The sequence below is a fragment of the Meles meles genome, chromosome 17, assembly GCF_922984935.1.
Source record: "Meles meles chromosome 17, mMelMel3.1 paternal haplotype, whole genome shotgun sequence".
Classification (NCBI taxonomy): domain Eukaryota; kingdom Metazoa; phylum Chordata; class Mammalia; order Carnivora; family Mustelidae; genus Meles; species Meles meles.
This window is the reverse complement of record NC_060082.1, coordinates 50818367-50834224: the sequence shown is the minus strand read 5'-3', so window position 1 is coordinate 50834224 and position 15858 is coordinate 50818367. Positions and strand designations below refer to the sequence as shown.

Here is a 15858-nt window from a genome sequence, read left to right as displayed (position 1 = left end):
GGATAGGTTTTACTAACTTTATTTCCATGCTCTTGAGCGCAGAAACCTGGTATGAGAAAGAAGCCTGATGTACACTATGAAGGATAATGATGTGTGTTAAATGCTATGTTTTCTATGTGTTGCTATACACCTGACAGGTTGTCCCTATTCTTAAAAAAGACTGAACTCGGTATCCATGGATTGATTGATTATTTTCTAATAGGTGAATATGTATTGAGTTGAGTACAGTAATTGATCAGTTTCTGACCTATTAATATAGATTCATTATATAATATAGATACAGTTGCCCATTCTGCATATTCAGCAGCTGCTCCTGTACAAAATACGAGCACACAAAGTATCTCAGAAATGAAACTGAGGTTTTTTTCACAGTCTGCCATGTGTCTGATGCGACACTCCACTCAGTAAGATATGATAAGGAACGTAGAAAAGTCCATACCTGATTGTCTCGGTATATAAGCTGGGATAGAACAAGGGCCAGTTAGTGGTTTAGGCCAGTCTTCATCCTTCAAGTCCGCTTCTAGTAGAGGAGATCATTTAAGGGACTCTTTGAAGGCTTCCTCTGCTTCATCAGATTCCCCAGGTTTTCTGAGCGAGCACATGTGGATGCCGTGCTGACACCGTACGGACAGGTGAGACGGACAGGTTGGGCTCGGAGGTAGAGATGATGCGGGTGATGCTCGTGAGTCCTGTTACAAGGTGACCCAGGATGGGGATCTGTGAAGGAAGCAGAGGCTATCAGACTGTGGAGCCGTATCGGGATCAGCAGGGGCATCCCACTTTGGAATGGTAGCATAGCCACTCTTGCTGAAACTGTTAGCCGAGAACCCCATACCTATGTTAAGTGTGGTACCCACTAGTAAGAAATAGGTAAAAGAGTACGTCCAGCAAGCAGCATGCTGCTCTGACCCACTTCATAATACTGTTAGAGCTGAAGATGTAGAGTGGCTTTTATTTTGTAGGCGTAAAGTTCTAAGGAATGTGAGTGTAATATGTATCTGTTTACATCTGGTAGTTTTCCCATTCTTCCTATATCTGTGCTTTAGAGATCTTGTCACCTTCCAGATCATTTTAGTCCAGGCTTTCATATCTAGAGTGTTAGGAAGCAACCTAAGCTTTTGCTTGAACAAATCATTATACATTTGAGTTCACCCAGAGGCAGTAGGGTTATAGGGCAAGGGAAGTTCCACATTATGCCTTCTCTGCCCAGCCTTGCAGTCACGTTTCTACAAAGTGGTGCTCTGATCTGAGTTCATGATGGTTGGGATACCATAGCAAGTATCCATATTGCTAATGCTCAGATTATAGATTTATTAGTTTTCCTGCAAGAATAGGGTAATCCTATTCCTGACCATGTGTCTGCAATGATGCATACATACAGGTTATTCTCTAATATAGGCAGGTGTTCTGTATAATCATTTGTATAATTTTGAATGGTCTGTCTGCTTTGATTTATCTGAAGTATTCACTAATGACCTCCATGCTTTATTTTTTTTATTACGTTATGTTAGTCACCATACAGTACATCATTAGTTTTTGATGTAGTGTTCCAGGATTCATTGTTTGCGTATAACACCCAGTGCTCCATGCAATCCGTGCCCTTCTTAATAGCCATCACCAGGCTCACCCATCCCCCAATCCCACCTCCCTTCTAAAACCCTCAGTTTGTTTCCCAGAGTCCATAGTCTCTCATGGTTCATCTCCCAATCTGATTTCCACCCACCCCCTTCATTTTTCCCTTCCTTCTCCTAATGTCCTCCATGCTATTCCTTATGTTCCACAAATAAGTGAAACCACATGATAATTGACTTTCTCTGCTTGACTTATTTCCCTTAGCATAATCTCCTCCAGGCCCATCCATGTCGATGCAAAAGCTGGGTATTCATCCTTTCTGATGGCTGAGTGATATTCCATTGTATATATGGATCACATCTTTATCCATTTGTCTGCTGAAGGGCATCTTGGCTCTTTCCACAGTTTGGCTCTTGTGGACATTGCTGCTATGAACACTAGGGGTGCATGTGCCCCTTCTTCTCACTACATCTTTGGGGTAAATACCCACTAATGCGGGTTGCCTAGGTGGCTCAGTGGGTTAAAGCCTCTGCCTTCGGCTCAGGTCATGATCCCAGGTTCCTGGGATCGAGCCCCACATTGGGCTCTCTGCTCAACGGGGAGCCTGCTTCCTCCTCTCTTTGCCTGCTTCTCTGCCTACTTGTGATCTCCATCTATCAAATAAATAAATAAAATCTTAAAATACCCACTAATGCAATTGCTGGGTCATAGGGTAGCTCCATTCTCGAAATTTTCAGTAATTCTCATATTTCATTTGAAATTGGAGGTATTTAATGGGTACATACATGTCTTTTTCATCTAATGTGTGCAGGCATGACCTGTTTGATGCTGTGCCCATAGCATGATTCTGTTATTTGGCCTCTCAGTGTGTTCAGGTCATAAGCTCACTGTCCTTCTTGTTTCTATATAGTTATGCTTTGGTTTCCTCACTAGCCATAAATTATTGGGCTAATTAAGTTAAATTTTAGATATTTCCACCTCTTTAGTTTACCTACTAAGTTTGTCTACCTTGTTATTAAATTTCGTTACTTCAGAGTTCTCCTGAGGTGCGGGGACATCTGTAGAAAGTATGGGGAGAGATGTCAGTCAGCGCTATTTTCTTCCCTAAGTCCTTACCTCATTATGTTCTTATTTGGTATTTTTCAGTAATTCCCGCCATGTTCGTGTCCAAAATTCCTATGAGTCCAAGAAAAGATACACCTCATTCTCACTTCCCTTAACCGATTATTCACTCACTGGTTTGTGGCTAGTTGTTCATCATCTTGTGTTCTCCAGAACCGGATTCTGCAATTAAGACCATCATAGTTCCCAAAGCCCCCGTGTGCCAGCATTCTCTAGATGGTGTCACAGAAACTGATCCACCTAAAAACCGTGCACTGTTGAGCGCCATGCACCAGAGTGGCCCCCACTGCCTAACTGCACGAGCTGAAGTAGCTTCATCCCTCAAAGTCTGTGAAGTCCACTTTGGCACTGTGGAGATTTCCTCAGTTCAGGCGGAGGCTGACCCTTCATCATTCAGTCCTGCTTGGAAAAAGACATTCTCCATGTTAGAACTTTATGGTCAGGAATAACTCTCCTCTGTTTGTCAGGGGTCTGATTTACTCCAGATTAGGCTACTGGAGTTTAGGTGTAATTAGCTTATTTTCAATTAGTGGCTCTGTAGTTTTTAGGGCCTAATGCTGTGCCCAGTTGATTCTTGCCATATGTTGGTATCTGTTCTTGGACCATGGGAAAATCTCAGTCCAAAATGCCATCTGGTGAAAGTCAAGTTCCCACAGTGTTTAGTCCACAGACACCGTGTTGCGAACCCTTATGAATATAGGCACTTTAGTGTTGGGTTTATATATTTTTTTTAAGATTTTATTTCTTTATTGGAGAGCATGAGCGAGCATGAGCTGGGGGCAGGGAGGGAGAGGGAGAAGCAGACTCCCCACTAAGCAGGGAGCCCGTGGGGGCTCCATCCCAGGACCCTGAGATCATGACTTGAGCCAAATTCAGACGCTCACTGAGCTACCCAGGCACCCCTAGGCACTTTAGTTTATATTAGGAGTCCTCAGTAGTTGATACCAATGTATTAAAAGTTTGAGAGCACTTTGAAAGAAGTTAAGGCTGCCTCTCGAGTCTGTCCCTCTGAATTCCCTGTTTTCTTTGCTATTTTATAAATGTGTTTTGATATTCTCCCCATTTAGTGGCATGTGCTGTTTCCAGCATGCAAATAGTCCTATCAGTTTGAGTTGCTTCTTTTGTGGTAGGAATTGGGATGCTGTGTATCTTGTTTGTGACTAGGTTTGTTATTTTTCTGCCATCAGAGGACCAAATTATACCTGGAAATTTTCCTACAGTTTGGGATCTTTGGACATTACTTGGGTCAGTTGTCCATCCTCTGAGTGTAAAGAATTAACTCTCTTGTAACTCAGGTGTTTCAAGTTACCACCATCAATAAGCATACCACCAGGACAAGAAATGCTGTTTGCTATGTGTGTTGTGTTTTCCTGAAAGGCTTGGAATTCTCACGTTAGACGGTTGTGGGCTATTGCGGGGTTGTTAAGGTATCCTGTGTGGTAACCTAGAAAACCGGTATCATCTGTCTTCCCATGTGAATGCGATGGTGGGCTGGCTCTCCTTATCAGCTGGAATAGCAAAGAACATGCCAGATAAGTCTGTCCCCTGCTGTCGGTTCAGATCCAGTGGTGGTGTTGCTGATGATAGCACCTAGATTCTCGGCTGCTCCCTCAGCTTGGGGAGATTATCTGTTTCAATTTTTAGGAATTGAATTTCTATGAACTGTCTGGCTTTTTGATGGGCCAGATTAAGTTATTTATATGGTGAAAGAGTAGGCACAAGAATTTGTTCCTTTAGAAGTTCCTGAATGTTTCCTTATTATTTCTGTGTTTATTCCATCCGTTCAAGAATGTTTTCTAAATTGGGACTTATAAGGCATTTAAGTTTGTTTTGTTTTTAAAGATTGTATTTATTTATTTGACAGACAGAGATCACAAGTAGGCAAAGAGGCAGGTAGAGAGAGGGGGAAGCAGGCTCCCCACTGAGCAGAGAGCCCGATGCAGGGCTCGATCCCAGGACACCAAGACCACGACCTGAGCCGAAGGCAGAGGCTTAACCCACTGAGGCACCCAGGTGCCCCAAGGCGTTTAATTTTAAAGTCTATCCTCATTACTAGGAATCTATGTACCCATGTGTCTGGGTTAATTTTCCTTCTCATCCTTCAATCAGTCCCTTTTTATTGCTTACGTTTACTAAATTAGTAGGATATCCTTGTGTCTTTGTTATTAGGATCCTGTATCTGACGACATAGTGGTTTATGCAGTGTTTTATTTGCAAAACAGGTTTCTGTTGATATGAGCAATGGTCTCTAGATTGAGCCAAGAGGAGGAGAGGCTGCTGAATCCCTAGGGGGAGCTCAGAGGGTTTGCTCTCTGGCTAGCAGTGATTTGTCTATTAATGGGGTTAGGTTTTTATAAAGGGACAGTATTTGCAGCAAATGGATGAGTGGTATTATGTGGGTTTATTTTCTGTAGGTCTGTTTACTGTACCAGGTGGTGGTCTCTGTTTGTCTGCTTCTCCTATATAGTTTCTGGGGTATCTGTTTGAGCTTCTACTTTTATGATTTGTTTTCAAACATGGTGGTCTAAATGGTGTAGGTGGCCAGAAAGGCCTTGTAGATTTGGGTCTAGATGGTCTATTTTGGTTTGGTCTATTTTTATTAGGTGTAGGTCTGTATACATGAATGTTAAAGCTACAGCCTTTATTTATTTATTTATTTATTTATTTATTTATTTATTTATTTTGCTTTAACGTTTATTTTTCTTAGCAATCTCTACGCCCAAAGTGGGGCTCAAACTCCCAACCCTGGGATCAAGAGTCGCACACTCTCCCAGCTGAGCCAGCCAGGCGCCCCTCTGGACTTTATCCTGATCTTCTTCCTCTGCTGTTCTGTCCTATAGGGGTGTAGCTTAGAAGATGACCTCTTCATTTGTTCTGTTGCTTCGACTTGTAGCCGTGTAGGTGTCTGTCCCTTAACGTAAATCATAGTTAATAGTCCTAATTTCATTATTATATTAGCTTCCCCTGCTGTTTTCCATGGAGATGTTTTAAGGGATAATAGGTATAGGCCATCCTAATCTCCAGGCTGCTGCTACTCCATCAAATGAAGATCTTTGTAGATTAATATTATCTTCTCCAGATGCTCTAAGGGATTCAATGTAGCATCAGTGGTAATGGGTTTGAGGTACACAACCTCTATTTCTGTGAGGCTCAAGTTTTGTCCTCCTTTGTAACATAAGTCCAAGAGCCACTGGATTTCTGTGACCGTATCAGTTTGTTGGAATTGTTTGTTACCATTTCTTGCCTGGTGTAAGCTCTCCAGTGACTCTGATTGGGTCCATGTTATCACATTTGTCATTTTGTCTATTTTCATGGGCTTAGCTTCTAGTTCGTTAATGTCCTGGTGTCAGAAGAGTTAAAATGATTATCACCTTCACCATGTGGATCGGTGCCCTTACAGGCAAAAGGATCTGTGTTTCTTTCTACCCTGGAGAAGCCTTTTTTGTGCCAGCGATGGCTGCACACAGGATAGAATTAAAACGTGAGCCACGAGGGGTGAACCGAAGGCATGTAGAGAATAAAGATACAGACAGAATAGGTGGGAGTCTGAGGTTTTTACCGAGGATTGTGGGTTTGTTGCATGTGTCCTCTCAGGCATCCAGGAACTGGTAAGAACAAAGGCATAGGTGTGATTCCTGGGAGTCAGGTCTTGGCTTTGAGATGTCTAGTGCTGGGGTTCTAGAATGTGCCTACCGTGGCTTCATCTGCTCCTTCCTTAGATGTTATCTGTTATAGAGAAATCATTAACTGCTTGTCCCTTACAAAGAAGACGTACAGTATCTGCACTATGAGGCAGGGGTTAAGTAGGGGTGCATGTTCTAGCAGGAACAGAAGCAGGAGAAGGAGAAAAACGGATTTTTGTAGCATCCTTCAGTTTCCCTATCTCCCTAGCACTCTTCTGCCTGTAAGCATCTGTGTATCTGAGCTCTGTACTGTCCTCCTCAGTTGCTCTTTTTTTTTTTTTAAGATTTTATTTATTTATTTGACAGACAGAGATCACAAGTAGGCAGAGAGGCAGGCAGAGAGAGAGGAGGAAGCAGGCTCCCTGCCGAGCAGAGAGCCCGATGCGGGGCTCGATCCCAGGACCCTGAGATCATGACCTGAGCTGAAGGCAGAGGCTTTAACCCACTGAGCCACCCAGGCGCCCCTCTCAGTTGCTCTTTTTAATACAGGATATAACTGACTGGGTTGGATCATCAGACCAACACCTGGAGTTTCCTTAATTTTAAGTTTTGCCCAGACTAAGTCTTCAGTAGGTCTTTAGGGATCTTCAGAAGTTAATACACAACCCATTCTACCCCTAAACCACCTCTTGAGTAATTTTGTCATGGTTTTTGAGTATGACACATTTATTATTTCCTCCTGCCAGTCACAAAGATCTATGATATTTTATCATCAAGATACTTACTAGAGCATTCCAAATGGTTTATAATATGGTTAATCAGTAGTAAGATAACTGTTGCATGGCGTTGCCTGAGTGGCTAGTCGGTTAAGGGGCCAAACCTTGATTTCAGCTCCGGTCATGATCTCAGGGTCCTGGGATCCAGCCTCATGTCAGGCTCTGTGCTCAGGGGAGTCTCCCTGAGGATTCTCTCTTCTTCTGTCCCCCCCACCTCAGATAAATAAATCTTTTTTTTTTTTTTTAAGGAATTATTGTGGGCAACATTAGCACCAAATTATCAGAGTTCTGTATTTCAATGTGGAATTTTACAAGCCAAGAGCATATACAATAATGCCTTTTAATAAGCCAACAAAGAAACCTCATATTCCAAATTAATGATAGATTAATCATACTATTGTTTCCAGCAAATGGCAATGAAAGGAATAAAGTCTAAATTTTAGGTGTGGTAAACATTTTGTTAAAAAATGAAATTCACCCTGGTGAATTAGAATAGCTAATTAGCTTTACTAAGCAATTCATGAATAAGGCATCATCTCATCTAGCAAAGACCCGCTCTAAAGAGTTGTACAGAATGAAAGATTTTTATAAGAGGGAGGGTAGAGCAAGAAAATTATTAGCAAAAGAAAGGATTGTGTTTCAGGCCAGGACATCTTCTTTCAAGGGGAAAGGGACCAGTAGGGTCTGTGATCATGTGACCTCATCGGTGCTGATCAGAAGATTTCAGATTGAAGATCACACTCCTGGGATAGGGTGAAACTTCGTTAAGTCTTGGTTTGCTGTGGTTGAGGGCTAAGGACTCCATTTTGGACGACTTGTTTCTTTTTTTTCTTTTTTTTTAAACATATAATTTATTATTTGCCCCAGGGGTACAGGTCTGTGAATCGCCAGGTTTACACACTTCACAGCACTCACCATAGCACATACCCTCCCCAATGTCTATAACCCCATCACCTCTCCCTCCCCCCTCCCCCTAGCAACCCTCAGTTTGTTTTGTGAGATTAAGAGTCTCTTATGGTTTGTCTCCCTCCCGATCCCATCTTATTTCATTTTTTCCTTCTTTACCCCCCTTCCACAACCCCATGTCCTGCCTCTCATATTCCTCATATCAGAGAGATCACATGATAGTCTTTCTCTGATTGACTTATTTCGCTTAGCATAATACGCTTTAGTTCCATCCACATGGTTGCAAATGGCAAGATTTCAAGGGGTTTTGTGGCTGCACAGTATTCCATTGTGTATATATACCACTTCTTCTTTATCAATTCATCTGTTGATGGACATCTAGGTTCTTTCCATGGTTTGGTTATTGTGGACATTGCTGCTATAAACATTGGGGTGCATGTACCCCTTCAGATGACTATGTTTGTATCTTTAGGGTAAGTACCCATTAGTGCAATTGCTGGGTCATAGGGTAGCTCTATTTTCAACTTTTTGAGGAACCTCCATACTGTTTTCCAGAGTGGCTATACCAGCTTGCATTCCCACCAACAGTGTGGGAGGGTTCCCCTTTCTCCTCATCCTCTCCCAACATTTGTCATTTCCTGACTTGTTAATTTTCGCCATTCTAACTGGTGTGAGGTGGTCTCTCACTGTAGTTTTGATTTGTATTTCCCTGGTGCTGAGTGATGTGGAGCACTTTTTCATGTGTGTGTCGGCCATCTGGATGTCTTCTTTGCAGAAATGTCTGTTCATGTCTTCTGCCCATTTCTTGATTGGATTGTTTGTTCTTTGGGTGTTGAGTTTGATAAGTTCTTTATAGATTCTGGATACTAGCCCTTTATCTGATATGTCATTTACGAATATCTTCTCCCATTCTGTCAGTTGTCTTTTGGTTTTGTTGACTGTTTCCTTTGCTGTGCAAAAGCTTTTTATCTTGATGAAGTCCCAATAGTTCATTTTTGCCCTTGTTTCCCTTGCCTTTGACAATGTTTCTAGGAAGAAGTTGCTGTGGCTGAGGTTGAAGAGGTTGCCTCAAGGATTTTGAAGGATTCCTGTCTTACATTGAGGTCTTTCATCCATTTTGAGACTATTTTTGCATGTGGGATAAGGAAATGGTCCAATTTCATTCTTCTGCATGTGGCTGTCCAATTTTCCCAACACCATTTGTTGAAAAGACTGTCTTTTGTCCATTAGACATTCTTTCCTTCTTTGTTGAAGATTAGTTGACCATAGAGTTGAGGGTCTATTTCTGGGCTCTCTATTGTGTTCCACTGAGCTATGTGTCTGTTTTTGTGCCAGTACCATACAGTCTTGATGATGACAGCTTTGTAATAGAGCTTAAAGTCCGGAATTGTGATGCCACCAGCTTTGGTTGGTTGTTTGGTTTTTTGTTTGGTTTTTTTTTTCAGCATTCCTCTGGCTATTGGGGATCTTTTCTGGTTCCATTTAAATTTTAGGATTATTTTTTCTATTTCTTTGAAAAAAACTGATGGTATTTTGATAGGGATTGTGTTAAATGTGTAGATTGCTTTAGGTAGCATAGACATTTTCACAGTATTTGTTCTTCCAATCCATAAGCATAGAACGCTTTTCCACTTCTTTGTGTCTTCCTCAATTTCTTTCATGAGTACTTTATAGTTTCTGAGTACAGATGCTTTGCCTCTTTGGTTAGGTTTATTCCTAGGTATCTTGTGGTTTTCGGTGCAACTGTAAATGGGATTGACTCTAATTTCTCTTTCTTCTGACTTGCTGTTGGTGTATAGAAATACAACTGATTTCTGTGCACTGATTTTATATCCTGACACTTTACTGAATTCCTGTATGAGTTCTAGCAGTCCCCTGGGTAACAGCAGAGCTTTCCAATCATAAAGCCCTTCTACCTCCATCCACCTCCTTCCCAAATTTAGATAAGAATTAGAAAGGTAAGTGCCCATTCACAACAATACCTCTCCACACACACACACACAGAAAACAGGTGACCAGAATATCTCCTAGGTCTGCCTACAAATGAACAGCAGAATATGGATGTTCAGGGACTAATAGAAGCCAAGGTCGAACCGTGTACTTAGAATGCTTTTGTTAAAATACTTTATACACACCTTACAAAGTCCTAAGTCTTTTGATTCCCATTTTAGGTAAAATTTCCCTGATACAAAGTAGCTAGTTGAATTTAAAAAGGTGACTCAGTCTCTTAGTATTCAGGCTGTACTCCAGGTCTTTGGAGGGAATTAAAAACAACTGTCTTGCCTTGCAGATCTCCACACCAGAAATACAGCTCTAGAAACAAGTCAAAGCCCCTGGGCTTTACTAATCCCCGGACTCTGTCTATTTTTCTCAAAATGCTTGCAGATGTTCAAAACATCAGGATATCAGAAGAAAATTATGCTGTGCTTCATGAAAGATAAATAACAGTTACACTGAATCTCTTTAAAATGACAACTTGCATTCTTTCTCTATCCCTTGAAGTTATGAACCTTAGGTCTTTGAAATGTAAACACAGCCTCCAGTCACCTGAGACTGAAGGGGAAAAAAAGGGAAGAGGACTTTAAAATACAAGCTGCTGAAATAGCTTGTGTGCCCAACTCCAGCACAGCTCTGTAAGATTAATTCCAAGGACAAAAACAAATCTTAAAAGCCTTTTCCACAAATAGTAAAACATCTACGCAAGTAAACTTTATTGCAACTGTTTATAAACTAGTGAGTTTTATATTGTGTATGTATGTGCATTATAAATACAGTGTTTTTCTATCTCTCAATGTTATTTCCAGAGTTCATTTGTAAAGAGCTCTGTTTAACTGGCTTAAAAATCAAATGCTTATAAAAATTTGGTATTATGAAAATTCTCAAAATAGAAACAGTCCAAATGAATTTCGGGTTCATATGATCAAGGAAAATATTCAATATGAAAACTAATTTATCAGGTTTAAAATGAAAACTCTCATTCTGCTTGGGTTTACTGGAAGTCAGATAAGTTCATATTATTCAGGTTACAAAATTTTTCAACAAGAACAGAATAGCTCGGAAGAATGGCAATCTTTGTGTGGTATCTCATGAGGTGTTTGTGGGTAATCTAACCATAACTGTTAAAAACAAATCGGGGTGCCTGGGTGGCTCAGTACTTTAAGCGTCTGCCTTCTTCTCAGGTCATGATCTCAGGGTCCTGGGATTGAGCCCCGCATGGGGCTTCCTGCTCAGTGGGGAATTTGCTTCTGCCTTTCTCTGATCACTCTTGTTCTTTCTCAAACAAATAAATAAAATCTTTAAAAAATAAGTTTAGAAGTAAAAAAGTATTAAAAGTTTTTAAGTAAACTTTCCAAATAGTTTCCAAAAATGTTTTGATAACAGAAAAATTTTAAGGTTTCAGTTAAGTAATGAGTTAAATTAATTACACTGAATATCTGGATCTTTTTGAAATAAAATAAGACATTACTGAACATAGGTATACACTGAATATCTGGATCTTTTTGAAATAAAATAATAAGACATTACTGAACATAGGTGTATCTACTTTTGGCTTCCTGATTACAGAAAAACTGAAGACAAATTTGGTCTGTTATGAACTTTTTTGTGCTTTGCTGAAAGACTACTATGAAAAAGCATGTGTTTAGGAATTATGAAATGCATTCATAAATGTACCAATCTAAAGATCGGTGCAACAACTCATAATTTCTTACCACTTAGACTCTAAAGTTTATTATCTAGTGGAAACTAAGAGTTAAAAATTCTAATATGTGGTTATAGCTACGAAAAATAAAGGAAATATCTCTGCATGCAAAAAAAAAAAAGTAGGCTCTGTGTTGTTGGTTAAAATACACACACACACACGCATGCACGCGGCGTAGGAGCACCTGGCTCGCTCAGTGTAGAGCATGTGACCTTTGATCTGGAGATCATGATTGTGAGCCCCACATAGAGGGTTGAGTTTATTTCTATTCCTCATACCTTCCCTTTTTAAAAATTAATTTCTGTTAAGAAAAAAATGTAATTTATCCTAAAGGGAGGCTTATTACTTATTTTCATTTTTTATTTTGTTTTATAAATATTTTATTTATTTGACAGAGATCACAAGTAGGAAGAGAGGCAGGCGTGGGGGTGGGGGGAAGCAGGCTCCCTGCCGAGCAGAGAGCCCGATGTGGGGCTTGATCCCAGGACCCCAGGATCATGACCCGAGCTGAAGGCAGAGGTTTAACCCACTGAGACACCCAGGAGCCCCAGGAGGTTTATTATTTAAAAAGGAAAAACAAAAGTTGCAAAAGCTTTGTGAAAAAGGAATCTTTAGAATGGGACCTTTTCAAATTAATTAATTAATTAAAATGGGACTTTAATGTGTGGTCCATTAGACAAGATTAAAACGTATTTAAAATGAATTAATATCGGGACGCCTGGGTGGCTCAGTGAGGTAAGCCTCTGCCTTCGGCTCAGGTCATGGTCCCAGGGTCCTGGGATCCAACCCTGCATCAGGATCCCTGCTGAGCGGGGAGCCTGCTTCCCCGCCCCTCTCTCTCTGGCTGCCTCTCTACCTACTTGTGATCTCTGTCTATCAAATAAATAAATAAACAATCTACAAAAAAAAATAAATAAAAATAAAATGAGTTAATATCAAAAGTAAGCTGGTGCTAAATTAGAATTTGGTTTTTCTCTCTGTTAAAAGGATGGACTCTTAAATTATTTGTCTACTTTTAATAAAGAATTGTAAATAATGTTTTTCTTTACCTTTAATGCATCCTACCTAGAAAAATAAAGATTCTGTGTGTTGTTTTTATCAGGTCTGTTGTTTTTGTTTTTTTTTTTTCCTATTTACTATTAAAAGAACTAAGGCTGTTTATAGCTATTTAACTTTCTGTGTTTGCCTGTGAAGTCTTTAATTGGCATTTTGGTTAAATTGACAGCTAAGTATGGTTACATAATGCTCTGTGATCCTATTTAATCAAATGTGCAAAGTTTCTGATATCTGACAAACTTCCCAAAATCAAATTTTAAAATGAAGTCTTGAACACACACTAACTTTAAAATATTCCACAGGATTCCTACAGCTGAAGGATTTGTTCTCCTTATAAAAGAATTTGTCTTATTTATGTTAAATCACATGGGAAGCATTGTCAAATAAGCAATGCTACACTTTCTTAGATTATATTTAAATATGTTAAGATTAGTGTTCGAGAAGTTGTGTTGAACTCCTAGAAATCTGATACATCTTGGTATGTAATCACTTGCAATTCTAGTTCTAATCTTGAAGTGCTGTGTGTACAGAAATAACCAAACTACCTTGCTGGTTACTTTGTAATGAACTCTAATCAGAGCCTTAACCACTGCAATTGTTAAGACTTTTGTCATTTACAGACAAAAGATTTATTCTGATGCTTTTGCAAAAGTCCTTCATTTACGGAGATTCAGGGAAAAGATTCTGACAAGTACTCTAGAATACAGGTCTCTAATAGCTTTAAGCTCATACCCCTGCACTGGGTAAGAATTTACAGAACTCTAAGCGAGAAACTGAAGGCTTCATAAAACTACTAACAAAAGATCAACAAAAAATAACCACATGGTACTGAAGAAACTGAGAAGGATTATAATTTTATGACTTTTTGTTTGAAATACTGCTTGTTATTTCATCTTCTGTTTTCAAGATCCAAGAAAGCCTTTTCTCATAAGCTAAAGATGACTCCCAGCAATTTAGTAAATTGCACCTTTGTAAGCAGACTTGAAACCTCTGTCTTTTTCCCCTTGTCTGATCTCTCCAGGCTTTGGATTTTCTCTAATGAGTATTCTTACCATTTTATAGAAATATTTGTCTGACTTCAATAAGAATCTGTTCTCTTTGTGACAAGACACCATTGGAAACCAAGGCTTTGACTGGAATGTTCTATTTGAGAAAGACATGCATATCCTCAGAGATGAGCAGACAGCTTTATGAACCTAAAGATGATATGGAGCCAATAAATCCCCTTGGAAATATTAGCCCGATATCTTGCTTACCAGGATCTCAGCAGCCTTATCAGGTGAGTAAAGGTCACTTCCTGGCAGATGCAGAAACCTCAGGGGATTCGGGGATCTTGAAAAGAGAGAAGGTAATTCAACTCTATGGATATTGCAGGTAAAATCTGATGGCAAGTGTTTGGCTTGGCTTCTGAGCTTCAAGGGGCTGTTAAAAGTTCAGTCTGGAGATTCCTTATACCGAAGCAGATTTAAAAGAGCTTATAGGGCCGATTGCTACTCTTGGGGCACTTGTAAATAACTAAGTTTTCTGAAATTATGCTTAGTTCGTGAACGAATTACTTACTGTAATAATCATTGATAGAGATGGGGTAACTGTAAAGAGAAAAAATGCTTCCTTAGAAACTGTAATGTTTATTTTTAGATATTAGATTCTATTTCTATTTATTGTTTTTGAGATTTTGTTTTCTACCTGTAAACTCAACTAGATCCTGAACTGTTCTGGTTTCCTCCAAACTCTGGCTACAGTGCTCCAAACTGACATTTACAATTCTCTCCCATCCTTTTGACTTGCAGTCACTGAAACCTAAATCTGCCGGTTTTTTCCCGAACCCTTCCTTGAGCTTTCCCGAAGCCTTCCAGACTGAATATGAACAACTTGATGCGAACCTCAGGGAAATCAACACAACAGCACGTGTATGGAGGACCATGAGCAGGCTGCTGTGAGGCCACCCGAAGGATTACTGGAGACATTCACACTGAATCCCAAGAACTTTGTCTAACGATACTTTGACATCTAAAACTCTTCTCAACTTGGTAGTCTCAGAACTCTGCAACTGGTTTGTATTTTTCTCCAATCCTTAACCATGGTTTTTCTCTTCTTTCCACAGAAATGCCTCTTAACACCTGTTAGAACCATAAGCCTAACTGCGGGAATACACAGGCATGACCACCTCCTGAAAGGGATTTAATAGAACTGACCTGTTGTCCACACTAAGAGACTGGTTCCAGGACAGAACCATCTATCAGGCAGATTTTAGTATGTGGCGTCTTTGGGAACTCTAAGGGCCCAGGACAGCCCACCCCAAAATATGCTACTTTGTCATGTTATTTTGAATTAAAGTTATTTGAGAAACAGCCCGTGTAGGAAGAACCTTGGACCCTCTTTGTCTCCAGATGGCAGAAAAGAAATGTCCAGTGTGAAAGATACGCTTCCTACATCAGGAAGTAGAAAGACCTTGTCACCTGAGAGACTACTGTATAAGTAAGCAATTCTTGCTATTTTTACTCATTTACTACTCTAGCCCAAATTCTGGTTATAAGTTTTCTGTTTTGTTCATTCCTCACAGATTTATGGTTCTTTGCCTGAACACAAAAGCTGCATGCTTTGGTCATTTGGGGGACTGGTCTCAATTTCATTAGTGGACATCTGTGTGTACAAAATAAAACTTTTTTTTTCTTGTTAATCTGTCTCATGTCAATTTAATTCTTAGACCAGCTTGAAGGGTGGAAGAAAATTCTTCCTCCCCACGACCCAACAGTCAAGTCCCCCAGGTACCGCTTAACCAAAGGCACGGGAGCCAGCCCAGCACAACAGTCCAGATTCCTCCAGCTCTGACCCCAGAGGGAAGAGATGCGTTAGTGTAGGTTGGGTCTTGGATATAGGAAGACGCCACGGACACCCAAGAGCCTGCTCTTGACACCAGGACTCTCTGGACACTTCCCATGTTCCAAGTTCCTGGCTACACTGGCCTGCCTGGCCCATGTGTGAATAGTACATACCTACCAACCGGCCTTGGCCACAAGGGCGCCCCTGGGCTGTGGAGTTCTGGCTGGTCCCCAATCTTACCTGTAACACCTCTACAGCATTGAGAGACGAACCCCCCAAA

At 40.4% G+C, this 15858-nt stretch overlaps 1 long non-coding RNA gene across 1 annotated transcript; it reads right to left on the bottom strand.

Annotated features, from left to right (window-relative positions):
- Nucleotides 1-286: 286 nt before the first annotated feature.
- LOC123928217 lies at nt 287-14560 on the bottom strand. Its single transcript, XR_006815644.1, has 3 exons — nt 14012-14560; nt 2809-3093; nt 287-717 (listed from the first exon to the last, which is right to left on the bottom strand). It is a non-coding gene; the product is annotated as an uncharacterized LOC123928217 (long non-coding RNA).
- Between the last annotated feature and the right edge of the window lie 1298 nt (nt 14561-15858).